Source organism: Salvelinus sp. IW2-2015, unplaced genomic scaffold, assembly GCF_002910315.2.
Source record: "Salvelinus sp. IW2-2015 unplaced genomic scaffold, ASM291031v2 Un_scaffold4975, whole genome shotgun sequence".
Classification (NCBI taxonomy): Eukaryota; Metazoa; Chordata; class Actinopteri; order Salmoniformes; family Salmonidae; genus Salvelinus; species Salvelinus sp. IW2-2015.
Genome location: NW_019946243.1, coordinates 12,498 through 25,150, shown reverse-complemented (window position 1 = coordinate 25,150; position 12,653 = coordinate 12,498). Strand labels below are relative to the sequence as shown.

General features: G+C 43.0%; 1 long non-coding RNA gene across 2 annotated transcripts in view; it reads left to right on the top strand.

Annotated features, from left to right (window-relative positions):
- The window catches only part of LOC139026511 (uncharacterized), a 5,688-nt gene extending 3,416 nt beyond the window's left edge, over window positions 1–2,272 (top strand). Inside the window, exons 3-5 of one of the 2 annotated variants that reach the window (XR_011478325.1) lie at window positions 1,264–1,347; window positions 1,477–1,704; window positions 2,072–2,272. This is a non-coding gene — a long non-coding RNA (uncharacterized lncRNA). Of the gene's footprint in view, window positions 1–1,263; window positions 1,348–1,476; window positions 1,705–2,065 lie in introns of both variants that reach the window. The other variant, XR_011478324.1, reaches the window with a different exon arrangement.
- Window positions 2,273–12,653: the final 10,381 nt, after the last annotated feature.

Genomic DNA, 12,653 nt, shown 5'->3' with positions numbered 1-12,653 from the left:
CTTTCACTTATAATTCACTGTATCACAATTCCAGTGGGTCAGAAGTTTACATACACTAAGTTGACTGTGCCTTTAAACAGCTTGAAAAAATTCCAGAAAATTATGTCATGGCTTTAGAAGATTCTGATAGGCTAATTGACATAATTTGAGTCAATTGGAGTGGTTGGTACATGTGGATGTTTTTCAAAGCCTACCTTCAAACTCAGTGCCTCTTTGCTTGACATCATGGGAAAATCAAAAGAAATCAGCCAAGACCTCAGAAAAAAAATTGTAGACCTCCACAAGTCTGGTTCATCCTTGGGAGCAATTTCCAAAAGCCTGAAGGTACCACGTTCATCTGTACAAACAATAGTACGCAAGTATAAACACCATGGGACCACGCAGCTGTCATACCGCTCAGGGAGACGCGTTCTGTCTCCTAGAGATTAACATACTTTGGTGCGAAAAGTGCAAATCAATCCCAGACAACAGCGAAGAACCTTGTGAAAGATGCTGGAGGAAACAGGTACAAAAGTATCTATATCCACAGTAAAACGAGTCATATATCGACATAACCTGAAAGGCCGCTCAGCAAGAAAGAAGCCACTGCTCCAAAACAGCCATAAAAAAGCCAGACTATGGTTTGCAACTGCACATGGGGACAAAGATCATACCTTTGGAGAAATGTTCTCTGGTCTGATGAAACAAAAAATAGAACTGTTTTGGCCATAATGACCATCATTATGTTTGGAGGAAAAGGGGGAGGCTTGCAGCCGGAACACCATCCCAACCGTGAAGCACGGGGGTGGCAGCTTGCTTTGCTGCAGGAGGGACTGGTGCACTTCACAAAATAGATGGCATCCAATTTGTAAGTCGCTCTGGATAAGAGCGTCTGCTAAATGACTTAAATGTAAATGTAAATGTTAACAACACTGTCTCTAGTCATTTCTCCTCTCCCATTTTCCCATTTCTTTTTGTTGTTTTCATAATCCATAGGCTCATCTTTTGTCCATTTTCATAGTCCTAAAACAATATTAAACAAACCCAACACAACATAACATTCCCTCCCTCCCTCTGTGTGGTGTGTGGTGTGTGTGTGTGTGTGTGTGTGTGTGTGTGTGTGTGTGTGTGTGTATGTGTGTGGTGTGTGGTGTGTGTGTGTGTGTGTGTGTGTGTGTGTGTGTGGTGTGTGTGTGTGGTGTGTGTGTGTGTGTGTGTGTTTGTGTGTGTGAGAGAGAGAGCACTCCCTGGATGAGGAGATGTAATCTCATGTTTTGTCCACAGAAACCAACAGGAGAGATCAGAGTCAGAGATTCTCAGTGGTCAGTCTTCCCGAGTCATCAAACAGACCTGGCCTCCATATTCAGTGTATGGTGGTCCTGTTATCTACATTTGTTTTTGTTTACCTCAAGTAAGTTGATCTGCCAATCATTCATTAATGTGTTAATGAGAAACATTTGTTCTCTTGCTTAACTTATTTACGTTATTTTATTTCAGTTGCTTGAAGAGAATATTATGACATTTGTGAAGAACGAGCTGAAGATGTTCAAGAGATTCTTAGTCCAGAACTCCCAGAAGGCTTTGAGAGTCAGAAGCAGGATAAGGAAGTGGTGGACGCTGAAGATGAGAAGCAGGAGAGCAGTGCCAGAGAGGGGGCTCTGAAGATCACACTGCACGTCCTGAGGAAAATGAACCAGAAGGAGCTTGCTGACACACTGGAGAAATGTAAGAGCCTCATGTTGAATGCTGTTTTATAACATTTAAAAGCTGTAACTAAAGTACAGCTAAAGTAGCTGTGTAACTCAATGATATTGTAGCAGCCTTAACACAAACACTCGTGACCTCATCAAGTAGCAGCAGGGATGTGTTGTGGTGATTAATTTAGAGAGAGAGACAACATTAATAATACCATCATAATACCAATAATAATATGAATCAGTCACACCGCTCTGTAATGCATTATGAAAACATTTACACATTTATACAGTCAGAGAATAAATAATTCTAATTTAAAATTTATAACAGTCCGACAATACTGTAGGCATTAAAACAGACGTAATATTAATATCCTCTGTGTTATTTCTAGATTCAGATGAGCTTGCTGTATTTGCCACGTGAACTCAAATCTAATCTAAAGAAGAAGTTTTCAATGTGTATTTGAGGGGATCGCTAAACAAGGAACCCAACACTTCTCAATAAGATCTACACAGAGCTCTACATCACAGAGGGTGGAACAGGAGAGGTCAATAATGAACATGAGCTGAGACAGATTGAGACAACAACCAGGAAACAAGCAAGACCAGAGACTCCAATCAAATGTAACGACATCTTCAAACCCTTAACTGGACAAGACAAAATTATCAGAACTGTGCTGACAAAGGGAGTCGCTGGCATTGGAAAAACAGTCTCTGTGCAGAAGTTCATTCTGGACTGGGCTGAAGGAAAAGAAAATCAGGATGTCCAATTTGTATTTTCATTCCCTTTCCGGGAGCTGAATTTGATGAAAGGGGGCAACACACTTTCATTGAACTTCTTAATCACTTTCAATGGAAACCAAACAATCAGGAATCTCCAACTACGACAGTACAAGTTCTGTTCATCTTTGATGGTCTGGATGAGTGCCGACTGCCCCTAGACTTCCAGAAGAACAAGATCTGTTGTGACGTCTCAAAGTCAACCTCAGTGGATGTTCTGCTGACAAATCTCATCAGGGGAAATCTGCTTCCCTCTGCTCTCCTCTGGATAACTACCCGACCTGCAGCAGCCGATAAGATCCCTTCAGTGTGTGTTGACCAGGTAACAGAGGTACGAGGGTTCAATGACCCACAGAAGGAGGGTACTTCAGGAAGAGATTCAGTGCTGAGGACCTGGCCAGCAGAATCATCTCACACATAAAGACATCAAGGAGCCTCCACATCATGTGCCACATTCCAGTCTTCTGTTGGATTTCTGCAACAGTTCTTGAACACCTGCTGAACATAAGGGAGAAGAGATGCCCAGACTCTGACTGAGATGTACACACACCTTGTTGTGTTTCATCCACAACAAGAAGAATGAAAAGTATCTTGGGAATGAAGAGACAGGTCCACACTGGAATAAAGAGAACGTTCTGTCACTGGGAAAACTGGCTTTTCAACAGCTTGTGACGGGCAACCTAATTTTCTATGAAGAAGACCTGAAAGAGGCTGGCATTGATGTCAATGAAGCCTCAGTGTACTCAGGATTGTGCAACAGCTCTTTAAAGAGGAATGTGTGCTGTACCAGGACAGGGTGTACTGCTTTGTTCATCTGAGCATTCAGGGTTTCTGGCTGCTGTATATGTGTTCCTCTCATTCATCAACAACAACGAGAATCTAATTGACAAACTGCAAACAAACGAAAAAGCCTGAAGTTACTTTCTACAAGAGTGCTGTGGATAAAGCCTTACAAAGTGAGACGGGACACCTGGACCTTTTCCTCCGCTTCCTTCTGGGCCTTCCACTGGAGTCCAATCAGAAGCACTTACGGGGTCTACTGACAAAGACAAGAAGCAGCTCAAAGAGCCATGAAGAAACAGTCAAGTACATCAAGGAGAAGATCAGGGAGATCCCTCTCCAGAGAGGAGATCAATCTGTTCCACTGTCTGAATGAACTGAATGACCATTCTCTAGTGGAGGAGATCCAAAGCTACCTGAGATCAGGAAGTCTCTCTACAGCTGAGGTCAGTATTCCTGTAGTTGGTCAACAAGTGATAACTGTTCACCAGATCCACATGTGTTTACCAGGCACACATAGTCCACACCATATGTGTTTGGACAGTGAAGAATGCATTTTTAAATTTGGCGCTTTACTCCATCCCGCATGTTGGATTTGAGATAGAATATTTCATTTTAGGTGACAGTACAGCATGTTTTATTTAAAGGTGTTCATACATATACTGTACCAGTCAAAAGTTTGGACACACCTACTCATTCAAGGGTTTTTCTTTATTTTTACTATTTTCTACATTGTACAATAGTACTGTAGACATCAAAACTATGAAATAGCACATATGGAATCATGTAGTAACCAAAAAAGTGTTAAACAAATCAAAATATTTTTTATATTTGAGTTTCTTCAAATTAGTCACCTTTGCCTTGATGACAGCTTTGCACACTCTTGGCATTCTCTCAACCAGCTTCATGAGGTAGTCACCTGGAATGCATTTCAATGAACAGGTGTGTAAATTAAAAGTTAATTTATTTCCATCTTAATGCATTTGGGGGTATGGAGATGATAGCCCTATTTGGTAAAATACCAAGTCCATATTATGGCAAGAACAGCTCAAATAAACAAATAGAAACAACAATACATAATTACTTTAATAACCTCTTATGGATCTGCTCCTTTTTTTCAATTTTGGCCAAAAAAATACTAACTGCCTGTAGCTCAGGCCATGAAGCAAGGATCTGCATATTCTTGGTAACATTTCAAAGGAAACACTTTGAAGTTTGTGTAAATGTGAAAGGAATGTAGGAGAATATAACACAATTAAATCTGGTAAAAGTTAATAAAAATGAAAAAAACATTGTTTTCTTGTATTTTCTTTGTACCATCATCTTTGAAATGCAAGAGAAAGGCCATAATATATTATTCCAGCTCAGGTGCAATTTTGATTTGGGCCACGAGATGGCAGCAGTGTATGTGCAAAGTTTTCTTATGATTTTGGACTGTTTAATGAAGAAAAATACAAATCCCTTTTGTATTTGAACTAAATCCAAAGACCGCCCCTGAGCCCATTTAGGGTCAGACATCCAAGGACAGCCCCTTCCTGCTATCCGAATAAAAGCTCAACTCTGAGAAATTATCATTAGACCATGTTTTTCTCCATAGGAGAACGAAGGTTAAGTACCATTGCTGAATCTTTAACCATACCAYGTGGTTAAACTCTTAGACGAATAAGAACAAGTCCTTGATATTGACTACTAGTCTGCAGCTAGGAATTTGGTATCATTGAACGCGAAGAAAGACAACCGCCGAAATATCCATTCTATAACGAATGTCACTCTGAACTATCCACAATAAACAAAGACAGAAAGACGGACCAAACTCTCCAACAAAAACTAACTTCTCTCCAGCAGCGTCAAGAACGACACACAATGAGCGTAAATATATATATATTGATTGCAATTGTTCCGAATGAGTGAGCGTTCATGTGTAAGGATTAGCATGTTCAATTGTTATAATTATTGGACTCTGTAGTGACTTCTTAGTCGAACCACAATTTCTCTTTGTCTAACAAGCCGCCATGCCGGTTCAGCCCACTAAGGCCATATTTCTCCCATCATTTCATGTAACCATTTTTAAGTTGTGTTTTTGTTGTTTATGCATTTCTTGTGAATTAATTAGTTAGTAATAAATAAAGTGGATCTTAAGGGACAATTGGATGTATGGACATGACTATAGCTGAAAACTGGTTCGTTGCAGATTACACCAACAATTTACGACGTTTCTGGAAGAGACTAACGTGAGGTAAAATAAATTAAATCATTAATCAAGACTAAATTGATCAGATATGAAAATATTCCTGGAAAGGATTATATTGGGAAATGAGATAACTTTGTTATCCTGACTACTTTGCCCTGGTGGCTCCAAATTCATAAGTTAATTAGTATACGTTCATTACTACAAGTGATCCGGCAGTATCCCTAATTACAGGAATCTTTGATAACAAACTAAGTCTTCAATTTAATATAGCAAAGACACGACAGAGACTAACTTATCAACATGAATAATACAACAGAAACATTTCATTCATCGAAACCACCCAAACGTTATTCTGTTTCAGTGAAATACAGAATACCGGTTACGTGTTTTCCTTCTAACGGGTGGCATCCGATAAGTCGGGTACATAAATTATTACGCTGTACATTGCTACAACCTCAATGTGTATAGTATAATTAGGAAATAACTTCTGCAAAATTAGTTCGCAACGCAGCAGGCGGCCCAAAAACTTTTGAACCACTATTACCCTGAACTCTGCGTTGCAAATGAATGCAAGAGCAAGTCACTTGACACAAAAATTCCTAGTTTCATATTGCCTGGCGCCTAACCTTTGGATTTCTTTTAAACTAATTATGCAGCGTTTAAAAATTTATACTTTGTGTATTGATTTGAACGAAACGGCATTGATGTTATGTTAGGACATTCGTGCACCGATTGTGGACCCTTTTTTTCGCAACTGTGTGCTTGTTAAATCACCCAGCTTTGCGCAAAGTAGCCTACAATATGTTCAATGACTAAAAGTTAACAGGCACCCGCATTATTATATGCAACGCAGGACAAGCTAGAATAAAACTAGTATACATCAACCATGGTAGTTAACTAGTGATTATGTTAAGATGATTGGTTTTTTATTAAGATATGTTTTAATGCTAGCTTAGCATCCTTAACCTTGGACTCCTCTGACTCCACCATTCGCATACACAGGTAGTCAGCCTGCCAAGCAGTCTCCTGGATGGAGTGCAATGTAATCGGCCATGCTCCACTCGGTGTCCCATCAAATTGCAGAATTACCGATATGGTATAAACTTTAAATCGGAACCTAATAATCGGCCATTGCCATTTAAATCGTCGACCTCTTTTGACGTTAGTACTCAATACAATACAAATCTGATATCTCACTGTCGTCTTTCTGACTGATCCTGCTTTTATTAAACTTTGGCTTTGTCAGTACTCAGTATTTTGTTAATATACATTTTCTATCTGCAGGCAAATACATTTGCATCATTGGTAATGTTCTAAATAATGAAACATCCATCTTATGAATAGATATGGAAGGTTTCAGGACACTGAGGTATTCTGAATATTTAGAAAAAAATATACTGCCAACTTTCCCCACCAAAAAAAATAGCCAGAGCCGAATTTAATATGATTTTATCTTGCAGCTTCTGTTACGCCTGTGCACGTCACAGCAGGAAGGCCTGTGCTTGATCCTGGGTTCACGCTCTGAGGGGTCAACCACCTGCACACCTGTAGAGAAAGAGCTTGGACCTGACCTCTACTAATTCACCCATGGAGACTACAGGAAGTCAGACGCGCATCCTGCTGGGACTTGGCGATCCAACACCTCAGACTGGGAGAAACTCAAGATGCTAGAAGGGTTACATTGTAATGTTCATATCAGAACTGGTTTGACTTCATCAGGTCTACGTTAGACAAACTATCTTACCACCACTTTGAGACAAATTATATCTATGTTTGGCGAATCTGTGTCTTGGAATTTGTTTTGGCTGTTTGTGTTGTGTGTTGTGTTACAAATGTGTTTTGTGTGTGTTGTTGTGTGTGTGTGGTGTGTGTGTGTCGGTGTGTGTGTGTGTGTGTGTGTGTGTGTGTGGGTTGTGTGTGTGTGTGTGTGTGTGTTATGTATGTATGTGGTGTGTGTGTGTGCTGGGTGTGTGTGTGTGTGTGTGTGTGTGTGCTTGTGTGTGTGTGTGTGTCTGTATTTGTGTGCCTGTGTGTGTGTTGTCTGTGGTGGGTGCTGTTGTCGTGACGTCGAATTCGCTGTGTGATAGTGTGTGCTGTGGTGTTGTGTGTGTGTGTGTGTGTGTGTGTGCCATGTGTGGTTGTATGTGTGTTGTATGTGAGTTCCCGTGTTATCACTCAACCTATGTCTGTTTCTTCTGTCTAACCGCTACAAGTGGTGGAACATGGTGAGAGAGTACACAATGATAACCTGGGCTTAGGAAAATTGTGAGGTGACTGCCATGAAGAATGACTAATGAATAGTCTTCAATTAAGCTTACAGTCAAGGTTTTCAGTCAGGGTTAAGTTCAAAAGACCACCAAGCAGAATACCAATCGATTACAGAAAGGCAGATAATCTAGGGACACCAAAGTTGTACAAGAGTTGCTTTTGACATTCGTGTGTGTGTGTTGTGTGTGTGTGTGTGGTGTGTCTTGTGTCAAATCAAATCATAATCAATCAAATTATTTTAGTCACATACACATAGTTAGCAGATGTTTATGCGAGGTAGCGAAATGCTTGTGTCTTAGTTCGACCAATGCGTAAGTAATAACCAACAGAATCTAAATCCTAACAATTTCCCACTACTAACTACCTTGTACACACACAACACAAGTGTAATAGGGATAAAGAAATTATGTACATAAAAAAGATATGATGAATGAAGTGGTGGTTACACGAACGGCATGGCAGAATGCAGTGGTAGATGGTTATAGACAGTCAGACGGTATATACGTATGAGATGAGCTACTGTAGGCTATGTAAAGCAGAAAGTGCATAGCCTAAGGGCGTTAGTGGTACCATGTGTATTGAATAAAGATGGCAAGATGGCTAGTAATGCGATCCTATAGAGTACAGTATATACATATGAGGATGGGTAATGTGGGCTATAGTAACATTGTATTAAGGGCATTGCTTTAAAGTGGCTAGTGGTGACATGTTACATAATTTTCCATCAATTCCATTTTTAAAGTGGCTGGAGTTAGTCAGTTATGTTGCAAGGGCCCCGCTAAATTGTGCATGTGGTGGCTGTGTTTAACAGTCTGATGGCCCTTGAGATAGTAGAGTATACTGTTTCTCAGTCTCTTCTGGTCCCTGCTTGATGCACCTGTTACGACCTCGCCTTTCTGATGATAGGCGGGGTGTGAACACGGCATGCTTGGGGGTTGTTGTCGTGATTGCATTCTTATATGGCCTTCCTGTGACATCGCGCAGTGGATTAGGTGTCCGAGAGGCAAGTAGTTGCGTTCCCGTGATGCGCTTCTGCAAAACAACTCACTACCCCTCTGGTAGGCCTTCGGTTAGTGGCGGCTGAACGAAGGCAGTTAGCGCAAAACAGTACGTCAGGCACCCCACCAGCGAGGTCGGATTACGTCGGCCCGACAGGTTATCGGTCACCCCGGATATTGATGCATTGTGCCATACTGTAGAAGCTTTGTGAGTGCTCTCTTGAGGCTGTCACAGAAACAGAACGCCCCCAATTCTCACGCCCCAAGCCTCCTGAGCATGAAGACCAGCTGGGCTGCCCTGCCCCGCCCTATCTCACACACCGTCAGTCGTCGCAAGATGCCTGGAACAATTCCGAGTAATGTGACGTAGATGTAGTACACACGAGAGGGAACTTAAAAACTTTTCCACCTTCCCTCCACTTATGACCCGTCGAATGTGATAGAATTGAGGGGGCATGCTCCCTCTGCTGTTCTTCCTGAAGTCCACAAATCATCCCTTTTTCCGTTGAACGTTAGAGTAATGAGCGTTGATTTTCCTGACACCACACTCCCGAGGGCCCTCACCTCTCCTGTAAGGCCGTCTACCGTCGTTGGTGTGATCAAGGCCTACCACTGTACCGGTCCACCGCAAACTTCGATGATTGAGTTGGAGGCAGTAGCATGCACTGCGTCGTGTGGGTGTAACAGGGAAGACAGGAAGAGGCTCAGAAACGCACCCTTGTCTCTATGTGGGCCCAGGTGTTGAGATCAGGCGTGGTGGAGATGTTGCTTACCCATACCCTCACCACCTGGGGGGCGTGGCCCGTTCAGGAAGTCCAGGACCCAGTTGCACCAGGCGGTCGGGTCGAGACCCAGTGGTCTTCGAGGTTTGATAGACGTAAGTTAAGAGGTATATGGTAGTATAAATCCTGAGCTGGATTGTCTTTACATCGATGAACAGAGGCACACATATATCTCACATAGGGTTAATTCCTCTTGTCCAGTATGGTCTAAAGTGGGCAGTGTGCAAGCTAGCATTTTTCAGGCGTTGCGATCTGCGTCGTCTAGTGACCTATTGGGTCGGGTAAGTCTTAAATTGGTAGATGGTTCCGTCTTAGGTCTGACCTGTGGTTTCGTGTGTAATTAAGGGGTTGGACCCGTGATCATGGCCTTGACTAGTCTCTCAAAGCACTTATGATGACGAGAAGTGAAGTGCTACGTAGTGTCTAGTCTCTAGTCGTGTTAGCTCAGTTACGCTCTGCTTGTCTTAGGAACAAAGGGAACAATGGAATGGCCTACAATTACAAGCATGTGGGGAACGCAGCGGGATATAAGAATAGAAGTTGATTGATGAATATAGTCCGCATACAAACAACACCAAAAGCCAGGCTGGGTCCTTGCGTACAATGCCTCTTGAAGACGCGCGTGGGCAATTGCCGGTTCTGGGCCTGCAGCCTTGCGAGGGTTAACACGTTTAAATCGCTTTTACTCACCTCGGCTGCAGTGAAGGGAGACCCGCAGGTATTGGTAGGGCCGTTTGGATCCAGAGCTGGCCACTGTATTTGTTCCGTCAAAGCGGGCAAAAAAAGTTGTCTTGCTGGTGGGAGCCAAGGCGATCTCCTGGTCGCTCGAGTCGGTGGGCTGGTTTCTTTTGCATATACGAACAGTTCGATGATTTGAACTGCTAGACTCCTTGCCATCTAACCTCTTGTGTTCTGGAGCGGAAACACGGTTGAATTCAACCTCGAGTTTTGTACTCGTGATACGTGTGGACTTAGCCTGTTTTGATTGCCTATGTCGAGGCCAAGAGAATAGCTACCACTAGTTGTCATGTCGGTCATGCTTTTGCCGCGTTCAACCATATGCCCCTTGGTTAAAAGGCGTGTGTCTTCGCGCTTTTCAGATTTCTAAAAACTCCCGACATATGCTGCCGTCCCATCCCTAACGGTCTCTTGGATTTGCTGGACATGTTTATAATCGTTGCTGATGCGGTACCGACATTCGTCAATGCGGACTTCCTATATAGAACTCGGCTCACCGAATCAGCATATTCCGTACAAAATCAGAAATGGTTGTTGGACGACGAAGCGGAAACAATATTCCAATCCGCGTACTGCGATCGAGAGCAGAGTCTTGAAAGCGTGGATTCAGAATTCGGCTCGGTACACAGGAGCTTACTGAACAGAACCTAGAGCCAGCAGCAGCTCTGTCTAGTTTGAAGGTTTTTGTTTGTAGCTGGAAATCACACAAAATTGGGAGTCGTGGTCGCTTTCTGCCGAAAAGGGGCATAGGGGTGGGTGAGAGAGGCCTTATAAGCGTCGCGGAACAACTTAGTTACATCACATAACACAATGGGGTCTTAGTTGATTTTTCCAGCCCTTCGTAGCACAATCGATTATCTCGAGTAGAAGCCTCTCTCTAGGTAGATTTGTCCCTTTTCTGATTAGCTCTTGTCTAAAATTCCCCCAGCTCATCGATGAAGCAGCCCTCAGGGTGTGTGGGTTTCCAGTTACAAGCAGTCAGATAAAGTTCGTTCAGGGCACTCGATGTGGTCTGCTTGGGGGGGGAATGTATTACGGCTAGTGAATTTCATATTGACGAGAAACTTCGCCTTGGTACGATAATGCGGTCGACGATTTTGATTGTGAGGAAGTTCTAGATCAGGTGAACCAGAACGACCTTGAGTTCTTGTGTGTTGTTATGATGAATTCACACACTTCTCGGTTAATCTTAAGGCATAACCCCCCCGCCCCTCTTTCTTACCGGAAAAGATGTTTGTTTCTGTCGGCTCGATGCATAAGAACCAGGCTATGGCTGCACCGGACTCCGTTTAGCGTCCTTGAGTTAGCCAGTTTTCCGTGAAAGCAGAGACGTTGCAATCCCTGATGTCTTCTCTTGGAATGCTACCCCGAGTGCTCGGATCTTCATTCACACCTTATTGTCAAGAGACTGGACATTTGGCGAGTAGTATGCTAGGGGAGTCTGGACGCGGACTCGTGGCCGTTCTCCGAAGCCTGGCCACGGAGACCGCCACGTTTTCCCTTTTTCGGCGTCGCACAGGGGTCGGCCGGCTTGGATCAGAGTCCATGTATTGTGTGGAAGGCAAAACACTGGATCCGTTTTCGGGAAAGTCATATTCCTGGTAGGAACGGATGAATGAGTTTTGTACGTTAATGTTATATTCAGGTAGTTTCCTCACCGACTGTATGTAAATGAACTAGATTACCGGACGGGGTACCGATGGTGTAAGAAATAACACGGTAAAAAAAAACAAAATACTGCATATTTTCCAAGGAACACGAAAGCGACGGCAGCCAATCTCTTTTCGGCGCCCGGAAAGTTGTGTATGTGTGTGTGTGTGTGTCGTGTCTTGTGATGGTGGTTAGTGTCTGTAGCTGTGTTGTGTTTGCTTGGTGTGATGACTGTGCTGGTTCGTTGGACTCGTGGATGTGTGGACAGGAAAATCTAAAATCCAGGAAAATCACATTGTATGATCTTTTTATAGTATTCATTTGCATTTTTGCATAGACATAAAGTATGATTACATCGAAACAGCAAGAACTTAATATCTTGTGTACAGAATACCTTTGTTTGGTTTGCAATATTGTGTATCAGATTGTGGTCGTTGTGTGTGGATCATATTGTTTCCTGTAGTGCTTGACCAGTTTGCTGTATCGACAGGTATTGCACATCCTTGCTTACATCAAGAAAAGGCAGGAGATTTTGGCTCCCCACTCCTCCATACAAAGACCTTCTCCAGCAAGATCCTTCAGGGTTCGGGCGTGCTGATCGCTGACGCAATACGGCACTATTCGCTAGGCTCCCTCCATAAAGATTTCTACTTGCGCGTTTCAGCGTATCAGGGGGAGACTGGCTAGGCACTCCAGGACCTGGATGATGCTTTTACAGGACACACTCCTTAGTTTGCCCTGCTGGCTTGTTTCGGCTCCCCCGTTGTTCACCCCTGCGTCGGACCCACTCCCC